This window comes from Bactrocera tryoni, chromosome 1 (assembly GCF_016617805.1).
Source record: "Bactrocera tryoni isolate S06 chromosome 1, CSIRO_BtryS06_freeze2, whole genome shotgun sequence".
NCBI classification, from domain to species: Eukaryota; Metazoa; Arthropoda; class Insecta; order Diptera; family Tephritidae; genus Bactrocera; species Bactrocera tryoni.
This window is the reverse complement of record NC_052499.1, coordinates 53511910-53524570: the sequence shown is the minus strand read 5'-3', so window position 1 is coordinate 53524570 and position 12661 is coordinate 53511910.

Genomic DNA, 12661 nt, shown 5'->3' with positions numbered 1-12661 from the left:
AATGAGGGAGATAGAGAGTGAGAGAGATATGGATAGGGATGGCGACAGAGACAGAGGCAGAGCAAGAGATACATTATATCCTAGAGAGAGAGAGAGATAGGGACAGAAAAGGATAAAGGCTGCAAGAGTTACAGGGCAAAAAGCGATCCTAGACATTAGATTTTAAGTAGATAGCGATAAAGAGCCATAGAGAAATAGAGAGAGAAAGAGATATCGGGATAGAGTTAGAGATAGAGACACCGATACATAGAAAGAAAGAAAACTAGTGAACTAGATTTTACTATTTATGTAGCTTAATATACATACGTATATGGATTTTCTGAACTCTGAGAGGAGTATCATTCAAATTCTTTGAAAAACTCAACTTTTAACATACCAAAAATCAAATAATTGTACTCAATTTAATAGAAAATATGCCGATCGACTTTATTGGGTCATTGCAAATCCATTTTGATTACATTTGCAAAAATGTATAACATTAAACAACAACAATTCAATATAAGTAATTTATTTTTCTACGCCAATTCGCAAATTATTTGCACAAAATATACATATGTACATACAGACAAACATATTAAATTCGCACGATAAAAGAAAGCCACAAATCGTATACACACCCACACGCACGTGTAGTGCACAAAAACAAAAACAACCTAATATATATTTTTAAAATGTCGGCGAAAATTTTTGATAAGTGAGATCATGAGTGTGAGGTGTGCGAGCACGAGTCATATGCGTCAAAGGCGGTACAACGGCATAAAGAACCTTCAAATAGAAAATAATGAAAGCAGACGAGCAAAGCGAAAGAAGTATGCTATTTACTTAATTAAGTGCATATAATATTCATTTGCGCAAAATAATTTCGGCAGCGGCACTTGCAGATGCAAAGGTGGATTCTTTTTTGTAGAATTCATGCTAGTAAAACGCAGAAATTGCAAGAAATATTTGTGAAAATTATTTGCGAAGAGAATTTGAAGGTCTTGCGGTGCTGAATTTCAGGCAAAGAAGAAATTATTTGCTTTGCAGATTTTATTTAATTATACAGAAAATAATGAATAGCCTACTTATAGACACATAAATATACATATGTATGCATATATCGTCACCTAAAATGCAAGACAAAATATCATAAAAAAATCGAAAATCGCTGTCAGTTATAATAACCAATATATAACCATTTTATAACTCAAATATATGAGTATGATAACCAATATATAACCATTTTATAACCAAAACTCAAATTTTGTTTCAATATGAGTATGGTAACCCATATACATATAACCATTTTATAAGCAAAACTAAAATTTTGTTTCAATATGAGTATGATAATCATTATATAACCATTTTATAACCAAAACTCAAATTTTGTTTCAATATGAGTATGGTAACCCATATATAACCGTTTTATAACCAAAACTCAAATTTTGATTCAATATGAGTATGGTAACCCATATATAACCGTTTTATAAAAAAAAAACTAAAATTTTGTTTCAATATGAATATGATAACCAATATATAACCGCTTTATAACAAAAACTAAAATTTTGTTTCAATATGAGTATGGTAACCCATATATAACCGTTTTATAACCAAAACTAAAATTTTGTTTCAATATGAATATGATAACCAATATATAACCGCTTTATAACAAAAACTCAAATTTTGTTTCAATATGAGTATGATAACCAATATATAACCATTTTATAACCAAAACTCAAAATTTCTTTCAATTTAAGTGTTTTCTATTATATCGTTTTTCCTTCGCCTCTAAACTTATGAAAATTGATGTTAAGTTATTTTGCATTTTAGGTGACGATATATACATAGATATATGTATGTATATGTATGTATGAATGTAATTATAATTATACATATAGAATACACCGAAAAAAAAAATGTTTGTAAACATAAACAGTTGGGTATGATTCATATTGGCCGAAAATAATTTTGCAACAAATATGTCAAGCAATAAATACACCCCTTTCGCTTTAATTTTGTGCAAGATTTTTGCCACGCCAAGAAAGTGCAAAACCTTTAACGTGTGACACCCTGCCGCTGACTTAACACCACACAACAAAAGCGTGAATCATGCGCCAACTAAAGCACACACGCACATATGCATTTATACATATATATGTATGTACAAACAGATACATAGACACAGGCATACAAGCATTATAACCGTTACACTCAGCGCCAAACAAACAAAGCCAGCAAACTCGAGAATGACGTGTAAAGCATTCCTTATTTTGTCATTTCCTGGTACGCCTGACGTTAACCCCTCACTGCTTCTCTAACAAACCAGTTAGCACGCAAGGGACTATGCGGCTCAAACTACAACAGCAGAATGCAGCAAAAACTTCGACAAAGCAAAAGCTCACACTTGTAGCCGCGTGAGCTGGCGCCATTGAGCATGCAACACAATAGCTGTAGGTGCGTGTGTGCGTGTTGGTGTGCGAAAGCGAAAGTCCCAACTGCACACAAATCAAATTCACTGTCTGCCACATGCCACCCAAGCATCGCACTTGCAACTGCTCCCTCCCTTGTTGCCACATGTACGCAGTAACAGCTTTTAACTAGCTTCCTTTTGTCTTGCTATGAATTTACAACGCACTGCAGTACAACTACAACATCCGCTACATCAATTCAATCTCTAAGCGCGCCTAGCAGCAACACGCCTCAGCAAGAGCACGCGCAGCGCCAACGTGTCTACAATGCAGGCTGCAGGTTCTGCTTTTTGCTCAACCCAACTGCCGCGTGCTTCCTTCTAGTGTAGTGTATCTAGTGTATGTGTGTGTGTGAGCAGTGACTGGCTCCATGCTTGTGCAACTTTTGACGCATTGTTCGAGTGCTGAATGATGCAGTGCGAATGGGTCGTCCTGGCAAAGGACCTGCTGTCACTCAACTTACTATTCAACTATGTATCTACATAAATATATGTGTATATACATATGTATGTATGTTTGCTTATGTGCTATTTGCCTGTCTAGATTTCAAGCTTCGTTCCAGCGTGCAGCGACAGCGACGCCGTCATGGCGCAGCGTCCGCGTGTCAGCGAGTCTCGCAACTTATTTGCAAAACATTGCACAAGTTTTGCTTCACTTCACAATTTCTACATTATTTCAATATGCCTTGCCTTTTACAGTTTTTTCTCCCTGCTCTATTTTATTTATTCTATAATTTGCCTTAAAATTTTTTTTTTGCATCTACAGAAAACAAAATGGCCGTCACACTGCCGCCATCCAAGCATGTAGTTGCGTTCCTTGTCTCCGTGTGCGCGTGTATGTGTGTGTTCATTCGTGTATAAATGGAAAAGTTTGGTCGAACGTGCAACTGGAAAGGTAAGCGAAGCGAAGCTGCTGATTATTTGCGCAACTTTTTGCAATCTTTCGCCACCTTCGCTGCGCCGCCCGGGGAATCGATGGCAGCCGGCCAAGATTTTGCTGTGTAGCGGCCTGTATTTGAGTTAAAGGTAGATGGCAGTGGCTGGCTTTGCAGAAATTAAGTTGATTATGAAATATTTTTGTTGCTAATTTTAAGTTAAATGACAATAAAAACAATTTACTTATGGCATTTCATGCGAAAAATATGCAGGTGGACTGATTGTAGTCGTAAATAGCACAACTAAAGAGGCGAGAGGGAGTGAAAGTGAGGAGAAAAATCGAAATTTACTAATTACTTGTATATTTAGAACGCTTGGTTTCTAATATTAGCACTGTGACTTGTGCTGAGCACTTTCGATGGCAGCTTTTTGTTCAAGTGGAATTCAGATTTAAATGCCAGTTGCCTGTTGGTGCTATAAAAGATAGTGTTTACATAACTCATTAAAATGTATAACCACTTATTATAACATTTCCAATTATTTATACCAGTTTATTGCATTTATACCAGTTGTTTGTTCGATTCGCCGCTCTATAAAGATCTGACGAAGCGAAAGCAACTAGAATCACTAAACGATTTTAAATAGAAACTAGGAAGACCTACAACTTTGATCAAAGTAAACTAAACTACAGCACTACAATACTTGAGAATTACTCAAGCAATTAATGCAATAACAACTACAAAAGTTATCGTATGTTTCCCTTTGTGAGCAGCAAGCAGATTAAGTACATAGAAAGATATTGATATTGGCATTCATGTTCAACAAAGCGTAAAGCATCTGTGCAACAGCATGTGGAGCGGGTTTTATGCACGATGAAAAATAATTTTAAGGGAAATTGTAAGAATTATTACAACAATCTGTTGAAAGAAACTAAGGAATAAAGCACAGCAACGCTGAACTGTCGATACTTTTAAAAGAAAAAACTAAATAAATAATAAACAAACTATTAAAAAAAAAAAAAAAACCAAATATTAAGAAAAAAAAGAAAAAAGAAAAGAAAAACCAAATATTAAAAAAAAATTAATTATTAAATTCTAATAAACAGAAAAAAATTTAAAAACTATTAAAATTAATAAAAAAAAAATATGAACTTTAGAGACAAATTTTAATAAAACAAATTAAAAATTATATGTAAAAATATATAAATATAAATAAAAATATCATAAATATATAAAATTTAAAAATAAAAATTGGAAAACCTATATAAAAAATATAAAAAAATAAAAAGTTTAAATTCTAAAAAAAAAATTTACTGAAAAAATTTATAAATTATAATAAACAAAAATAAAATAAAAAACATTAAAATAATTTAAACTTTAACTTTAGAGAAAGTTATAAATAAAAACCATCAAAAATTATAGAAAAAATACAAAAAATATGTAGGAATTAAATTTTTAAAGACATTAATAAGTTATAATAAAGACAAAAATTAAAAATATATTAAAATATAAATATATAAAAAATAAAAACCTGAGAGAAAATTATAACTAAAACAAATTAAAAATTATATAAAAAATACAGATACAATAACAAAAATTTTAAATAACACATAAAAAATATAATATAAATAAAAAGTTTTAAATTCCAAATAAAAAAATGCACAAAAAATTAATAAATTATAACAAAAAATATTGCACGAATTAATTTTAAAATTAATATAAAAAATAAAAAAAGATTAAAGAAAATTATAAATAAAGCAAATTAAAAATTATATAAAAATACAGATAGAATAATAAAAATTTTAAATAACACATAAAAAATATAATACAAATAAAAAGTTTTAAATTCTAAATAAAAAAATGCAAAACAAATTTATAAATAATAATAAACAATATTATAACACTTAATATAAAAATTAAAAAAAGATTAAAAAAAATTATAAATAAAACAAATTAAAACTCATATAAAATACAAACATTAAAACAAAAATTTTATATAAAAATACAAGTATAAAAATAAAAATTTTGATTAAAAGATAAAATATAAAAAGTTTACATTTTAAAAAAAGTATAAAAAATTAAACAAAAACATGAAAAAAGTGAAACGTAAATGAATTTCAAAAATAAAACAATAAAAAGGTTTAAAAATTTATTAAAAAAAAAATAACTACAAAAAAGCTAAATAAAAAATAAACAATTTTGCAAAAATTGCAGAAGCAACACAGAAAACATTAAAAAATGTAAAAAGTACAAATATACAAAGCAAAACAAACCAATAATAAAAATCCTAAACACAACAAAAATAAAATTTAAATAATAAATTTTATATAAAAAAATTTGCGAAAAGCGCACAAACAACACGAAAAATGGCAAATATTGAAATAAAAAAAAAATAAATTTTAATAAAAAAAAATAAATTTTAATAAAAACAAAATAAATTTTAATAAAAAAAAATTTACTAAATATAAAAAAAACATTTTTAATAAAAAAAATAAAAATAAACATTTTAATAAAATTGAAAATACAAAAAAAAAACCAAAATTAATCGTTTAAGCCCCTAATATAAGAAATTATTTAAAATAAGTACTAAGTACGAACTAAATAAAAAATTAAAAAAATTTCACAAAAATATCAAAATAAGAATATTCTCATTGTCAACCCACTCTGTAGTAGCGATCAATATGCGAAGTGCTCACGCATAAGAATGCAAGCTCATTCATATCTCTAGAGATAGCTGTGCAACATCACACTTTATAAATGCAAGTTTGTATGCAAAAACGCTGCCGCAGTGACAGCTAAAGTGCCTGCATGCAATAAACATATACATATGTATATATGCACATATGTAAGTGAATACATAGTACATACATATGTATATATGAAAAGTTATAGAAAATTGTAGTTGTAATTGGACTTGTTTGCGTGCACCCACTTAGAACGGTGAACACAACACAAACTCATGATCAAAGCGCAAACTAAGTAATATGTGTGTATGTGCCTCAGATTGCTTGTGTGGCAAAAAACAATAAAACTATTAACAAGAAATACAAAATAAGAAAAACACACAAATTATAAGAGCACAAACATAAACAAACGGGCTTATAAATAATCTATATGTGTATGTGTGTATGCATAAATTTATTTGTAGACTACTTGAATTGCAGCCAATAAGAATGAAAACCATACACAAGATGGCGTAAAATAAAAATACAGCACAGAGGAATATTAGTGCGAGCACAATGAGAAGCAACACGCATATAGCACGCACGCAACGCATGAAAAACGGGAATGAAATGCAGGAAAACAAGCGCAACGAAATCGAGGAAGTATTGATGCTGTGCTGAAATGCACAAAACATACAAAGCAAGGCGTGACAAATTGCAGTTACCGCAATGCTGCCGTCATTAACTTGCCACAAGCATAGCAGCAGAACGACAGGTTGCGTATACGCAGGGTGTGCTGACGCCGAAGGTGAACGCAAATTAGTGAAGAGTGCTTAGCAGAGGCAGCGGAACATCTGCACACATATATAAATAAATACATGCATTTGCAGTTCTATTGCGTGTTGTTGCATGCGAATTCACGCCACATTCAAAGCGTTTGGGAAAATCACCAGCAAATTACAACAATCAGCACTTAGCGTCGTGTATGAATTGCCTCACGCAAGTGGGCTGTGTACGCAACGCTGATGGCATTTGGCATTTTGCACCTTGCCAACTGAGGGAAACAACAGCAAAACCAACAACAACTAGATAAATAAACAAGCGAGTGAAACTAACAGCAAGGCAAATTGCTCAGCATAAACTGAAAGAGCAGCAGCATAAGTAACAACAACACAGTGCGACCGCGATGAGATCAGCGCTAAAGCGTTGCTGGTATTGCTGGTTGTGTTGTTTTTGTAACTGCAATGCATTTGCATGCTAGTTGCATGCCACAACATGTAGGGCCAGCCAGCTAGGTAACTAAGCCGATCGATGGCAACGCGTTAGGATGCTGCTTGGTGCAGGCTTGTCTGCTGCCATCGCATGCAAATGACGGTAATTAAGCGCAAATAATAACAACAACAAATACAAGAGAAGTACACGCAATGCAACAGCACACACACACGCATGCATAAATTCACTTGAAAATAGCGAAGTTCAATCACATTTGAACTTTTCAATGAAGTCGATTTTTATGCGCAGCTACAACAACAGAAAGTGAAGACAGTGCTGAGCGACCACCATTTACATACAAACCTAACTACATACATACACACAAATATATATACATACATACATACAAACATATATACAAACATATATAATACATATATGTATAGTATATACATACATACATACATACATGCCTGAGTACATTATTGGTCATGTCATTACCGTTTTTACTCGCTCGCCGCCGCTCAAGTGGACCTTATCGCAGCACAGAATTGCAGTTAAGCGTGCACACGCGCCCAAACTCACGAAGCATGCGCTTATGAAATGATGTCGAACGGCACGAAGCCCATTTCATAGACAGTCGTCGGTGGTATTGACAGTAGAAATGATGAGTCAAGAATTAAGGAAATGCGTTCAATGAGAAATATATAATGATGATGACTACTTGAATTATCAGTATGTAGAGCTTTAAAATTGCCAAAGAAGCGGTAGAAGAAAGATTAGGTATATATTTATTCAGTGAAATCGTATATTATATGATGTGTAAACTTCAAGCGCGGCAAACAAATAAAAAACAGTACGTTAGTATTACTTTCTGATTGATGACACGCATTTCAAGTTAAAGGGGAGTGACATAAGTGCATATGTTCCGGATCAGAAGCAGCAATGCTGAGGTCACTTGGTTTGCGTCTAAGCTCTTACTCTTCCCAAATGAAAAAATTTGCCGTACAAGAACTGGATTATGAGCGGACAGTTTGTATGGCAGCTATATGTTATATCGCTCCGATCGGAACAATTTGTTCGAAGATTGCATCGTTGCAACGAACAATAATGTATGTAAAATTGCGTGAAGCTAGCTTGTTAAATAGAAAAGTTTTCCATACCAAAACTTGATTTTGATTAGCCAGTTTATATGGCAGCTAAATGATGGAGTGGACCGATCTGAACAATTTACTCGGAGATTGTAGCATTGACTTTAACAATACTACATGCCAAATTTCGTAAAGATATCTTGTGGAATAAAAAAGTTTTCCATATAAGAACTTGATTCTGATCGGACAGTTTTTATGACAGCTGTATACTATAGAGAACCGATATCGACAATTCTAACAAATGTGGATGCCCTTGGGAATACAATGACGTAAGAAAAATTTCAGATCAATGTCTCAAAAACTCAAGGTCTAGTTTGCATATATGTATACAGCGAAGTTGACAGACAGAGAGATATGATGAAATCGATTCAACTCGTCATGCTGAATATTGAAAAGAATTTAATTACATATTTATATGGTCTCTGACATTTACTTCGGGACCGAAAAATTTGAATTTTAGTAAAATTCGGATGGAAATTAAATGTTAAAGGCAAAAGCTTTTTTCTCGAACCAAATGTGATTTTTTTTGGATTTCCTGAAGAGTTACATCAATTACGTTAGTCCAACAACTATGATTCTTTATCAGAAACCAAAGAACATCCTTAACAATTCAGCTCCAAGAAATTATTTTTATTTTTTGCAAGAATAGATAAAAATTAGCACCGAAAAAGGCATTAAAAGCTCTTTTGGTTTATTTTTAATACTTATGAGGTAGTTTAAAGACTTTCTTTTGCTAGTAGTAGCTTCTGGATATGATTGTATCGTGGTAAAAAGATGGGCACACTCAAGGAATATTAGTTGAATACGGAAGTTATTCCAAGATATTTTTAACATAAAAATGTCATTCTGACAATAAAAGCTCATATCAGTCCAAAGTAGTTTGTTATCTGTGAAATGTTTTGCAGTTATGGAATAGTATAAAAAGTATAGCTGATCGCAGATCGAACCAATTTACTCCACAGAAGATCAAAAACGCCAAAAAGGCTGTGGACCAATAAACGAATGCGATGCTGAGACGATCAGAAGGTAGGTCTCTGGTGTACAAGATAACCAGTATTATCAGTTTGTTATGTTATATTGTTACGAAAGCTCTAAAGCTTAAGAAAACTACAAAAGCTTTCCAGATAACCAGTATTATCAGTTTCATATGTTATATTGTTACGAAAGCTCTAAAGCATAAGGAAGCTACAAAAGCTTTCATATATGAAAGCTCTGACTGCTGCAAAGCTTTCATTTAAGAAAGCTCTGAAGCTTATGGAAGCTGCAGAAGATAAAATTTCCTAAAAACTAAACGAATTACAGTCAAATAAAATATTAGAGTTAAATAAAGCTTTCATACAACTCCTCTCAAGCCTTTACCCGGGTCCATATTGGACATATGTAAGTACATATTAAAATATATTCCCATATTTCAAGCTTTAATTTAGGAAAGCTCCGAAGTTTCATTTTTGAAAGCTGTAAAGCTTATGGAAGCTGCAGAATATAAAATTTTTTCAAAAGTAAACTAATTACCGTTATAACAGTCAAATAAAATATTAAAGTTAAATAAAGCTTTCATACAACTCCTCTTAAACCTTTCACGCGGGTCCTTACTCGACATAAGTATTAAAATATATTCCCATATTTCAAGCTTTCATTTAGAAAAGCTCCGAAGCTTCATTTTTGAAAGCTCTGAAGCTTATGGAAGCTACAGAAGATAAAATTTCCGAAAAACTAAACGAATTACCGTTATAACAGTCAAATAAAATATTAAAGTTGAATAAAACTTTCATACAACTCCTCTCAAAGCTTTCACCCGGGTCCTTATTCGACATAAGTATTAAAATATATGTACATATGTATTTATGTATCTATAAAATTGTACATGGCATTAGTACATATGTATGTATACTCCTAATACTACCACCTAACAGCGAAGTACAGTGCTGTGCAGTTCAATGCACTTCAGCCGAGTTGGCCTATATTATTGACATGTGTTTTTATGTAGTACTTTTTGTTGCTGTCGTCGCAATGGTTGTAAATAGTACGATTACAATAGCATTGTTGTTGCTTTTTTCACTTATAGTCGCTTGTTTTATATTTGAGTTTTTAGTTATTGCAATTTCTACGCGCGTTTGTTTAGTTTTGACTCTTTCACAAGTTTTAACGGTAAAATGCAGCCAACATGTGTACACAGCCATAAGAAAATGCAGTAAAAATCGCGCGCAAAAAGCCAACATACAAATATAGCTAAAGTGAAATGGAAAATAGTGAATAGCAAAATAAACACACACACACACACATGCACGCACACAAATGCACTTATTTGTAAAAAAGAAAATAAGTTTCTGTGTAAAAAGCTTTAAAAATAGCAAATACGCAACGCTAATGTTTATGTAGGCGCATAAAAATGCGTTTCAGCGCTGCTTGTTGCATGTGCGTATGTGTGTGAGTATGCATGGTGCATAAAGTGTATGCAACGTTGGAGTTGCGCGCCAAAAGTTGCATGTTGCCGCATTTTATAAAAATAGCAGTGTTTTGAAATGTTTAGAAAATTGCGAAGACTACGTGAAGATGCGAGAAAATACACACGTAAATAGGTATGTAAATGCACAACCGCAAGCAGCAAACAACAGCAACATATTTGCACACAAATACATACATTTATTTATGTGTGAGTGCTTGCGCCACGCTCGTTGCATCGCCTAATTTCCCACCTCTAATTGCCGCTGGCAATTTGTTGCAGCAAAAATGCGGTACATTGCCTGCCATTAGCGGTGCTTTGCGGCTGTAGCTGCCACTGGCTGATTTTTCAAATAGCAGGCATACTCGTAAAAAATAGGCATGAACATTATGGCAACATTTTTATGACCAACTTTGCACGAATCTAATATATTTATGCTCCATGCAGAGTAAAATGTTGCTTGGAAGCGCATAATTTGGATATTTTCGTACCGGATTTCTGCGCTTTTAAGAACTTTTGTGCTTTTTGAGCAGCCAACTAAATCAATTGCGCAAAAAATTAACAAAAAGTTATGACTTTTAGAGAGAAATGCATTGTCTTGCAACTTTACAACCTTACGAGAGACTATAGTGGGATTTTCAAAATGATTCAATACACAAATAAAATGCCTAAAGATCAAGCACAGAATAACTCTCGTTTTTTGCGATCGTTAGGCAATTGAGATCCCTCTCCCGACGAACAAATATTACGCTCAATAAGTCTTTTATTATTCTCGCTCTATTATACGGCGCAGAAAAATGGCGGATGACGAACCGCGATTAAAGAGTTTTTGTAGGATTCGGAAGAACTGTTCTCCGCAAGAGTTTTGGAGCCGCCCGCGTGAGCGATGAATATTGAAGAGGATTGAAGAGGATAGAACCACGAACTGTATGAACTCTGTATGAGTTATGTATGAGCTTTGAGGGGACATGGATATAGTTAAGCGCATAAAAATTGGACGAACGCGCTGGAGGATGACGCTCCAGCGAAATGCTCCTTTATCTGGAGACCCGGAAGCAAGGGCGCTCACACATCTAATAGAAAGACCAAATGCATAGCGACCAGTCTGCACTTGGGATATGCAACTGACGTGACCCCGCAAAGGACAGAGGCAGCTGACGAAGTTTCGTGGTCTCGGCCCAGACCGACAAACGCTTGTAGTGCCAAGGAAGAAGAAGAATCCACATTCGACTTTACTTAAGAGACCTTTTCATGTCGCAAATACCTTTTATGGTGTTTACATGGAGTGAACAGTAGCACTTAGTTCAGCGTTTTTTAGCTAAAATTATATTTAAAGCTCTAATATTGTGTCCTAATCGCACTAGTTTCATAGAACCGACTTTCTAAGCCGATAATTATATAGGAGTAAGCGATATTCGATACTTTTTCAAAAAAAAGTCGATAGACAGCTCTCACTGTTTCTCCCCCATCTCTCTCTAACAGGTAATGTAGAATGAAAACATTAGTAAGAAAATACGTATAAGAACTAAACTCCTTTAAACTCGGAATCGTAATACTGAGGGCTTCAAATTAGCTTTGCTTTAGATGTAGAAAACTTCGATTAAATTATGTATCTAACAAAGACCTCTCAGATTTGAAAAAACAATATATAAGTAAATATTCTTATTGGGTGACCGCGCCCACTCTCTATATACTTAATGTCGTTCACTAACTTAATATCTCTTTTAAGAAGCCTAGTATTCTAGTTTTATGCCTTCGTTTAATGTGATTCGAACACAATTCTTCTTACTTATTTATTTTTATCCCTCTTTTATAAAAATCTTAAGTTCTCAATATTCCATTCATTCGCTGACCAATTGTACTGGCAGCGC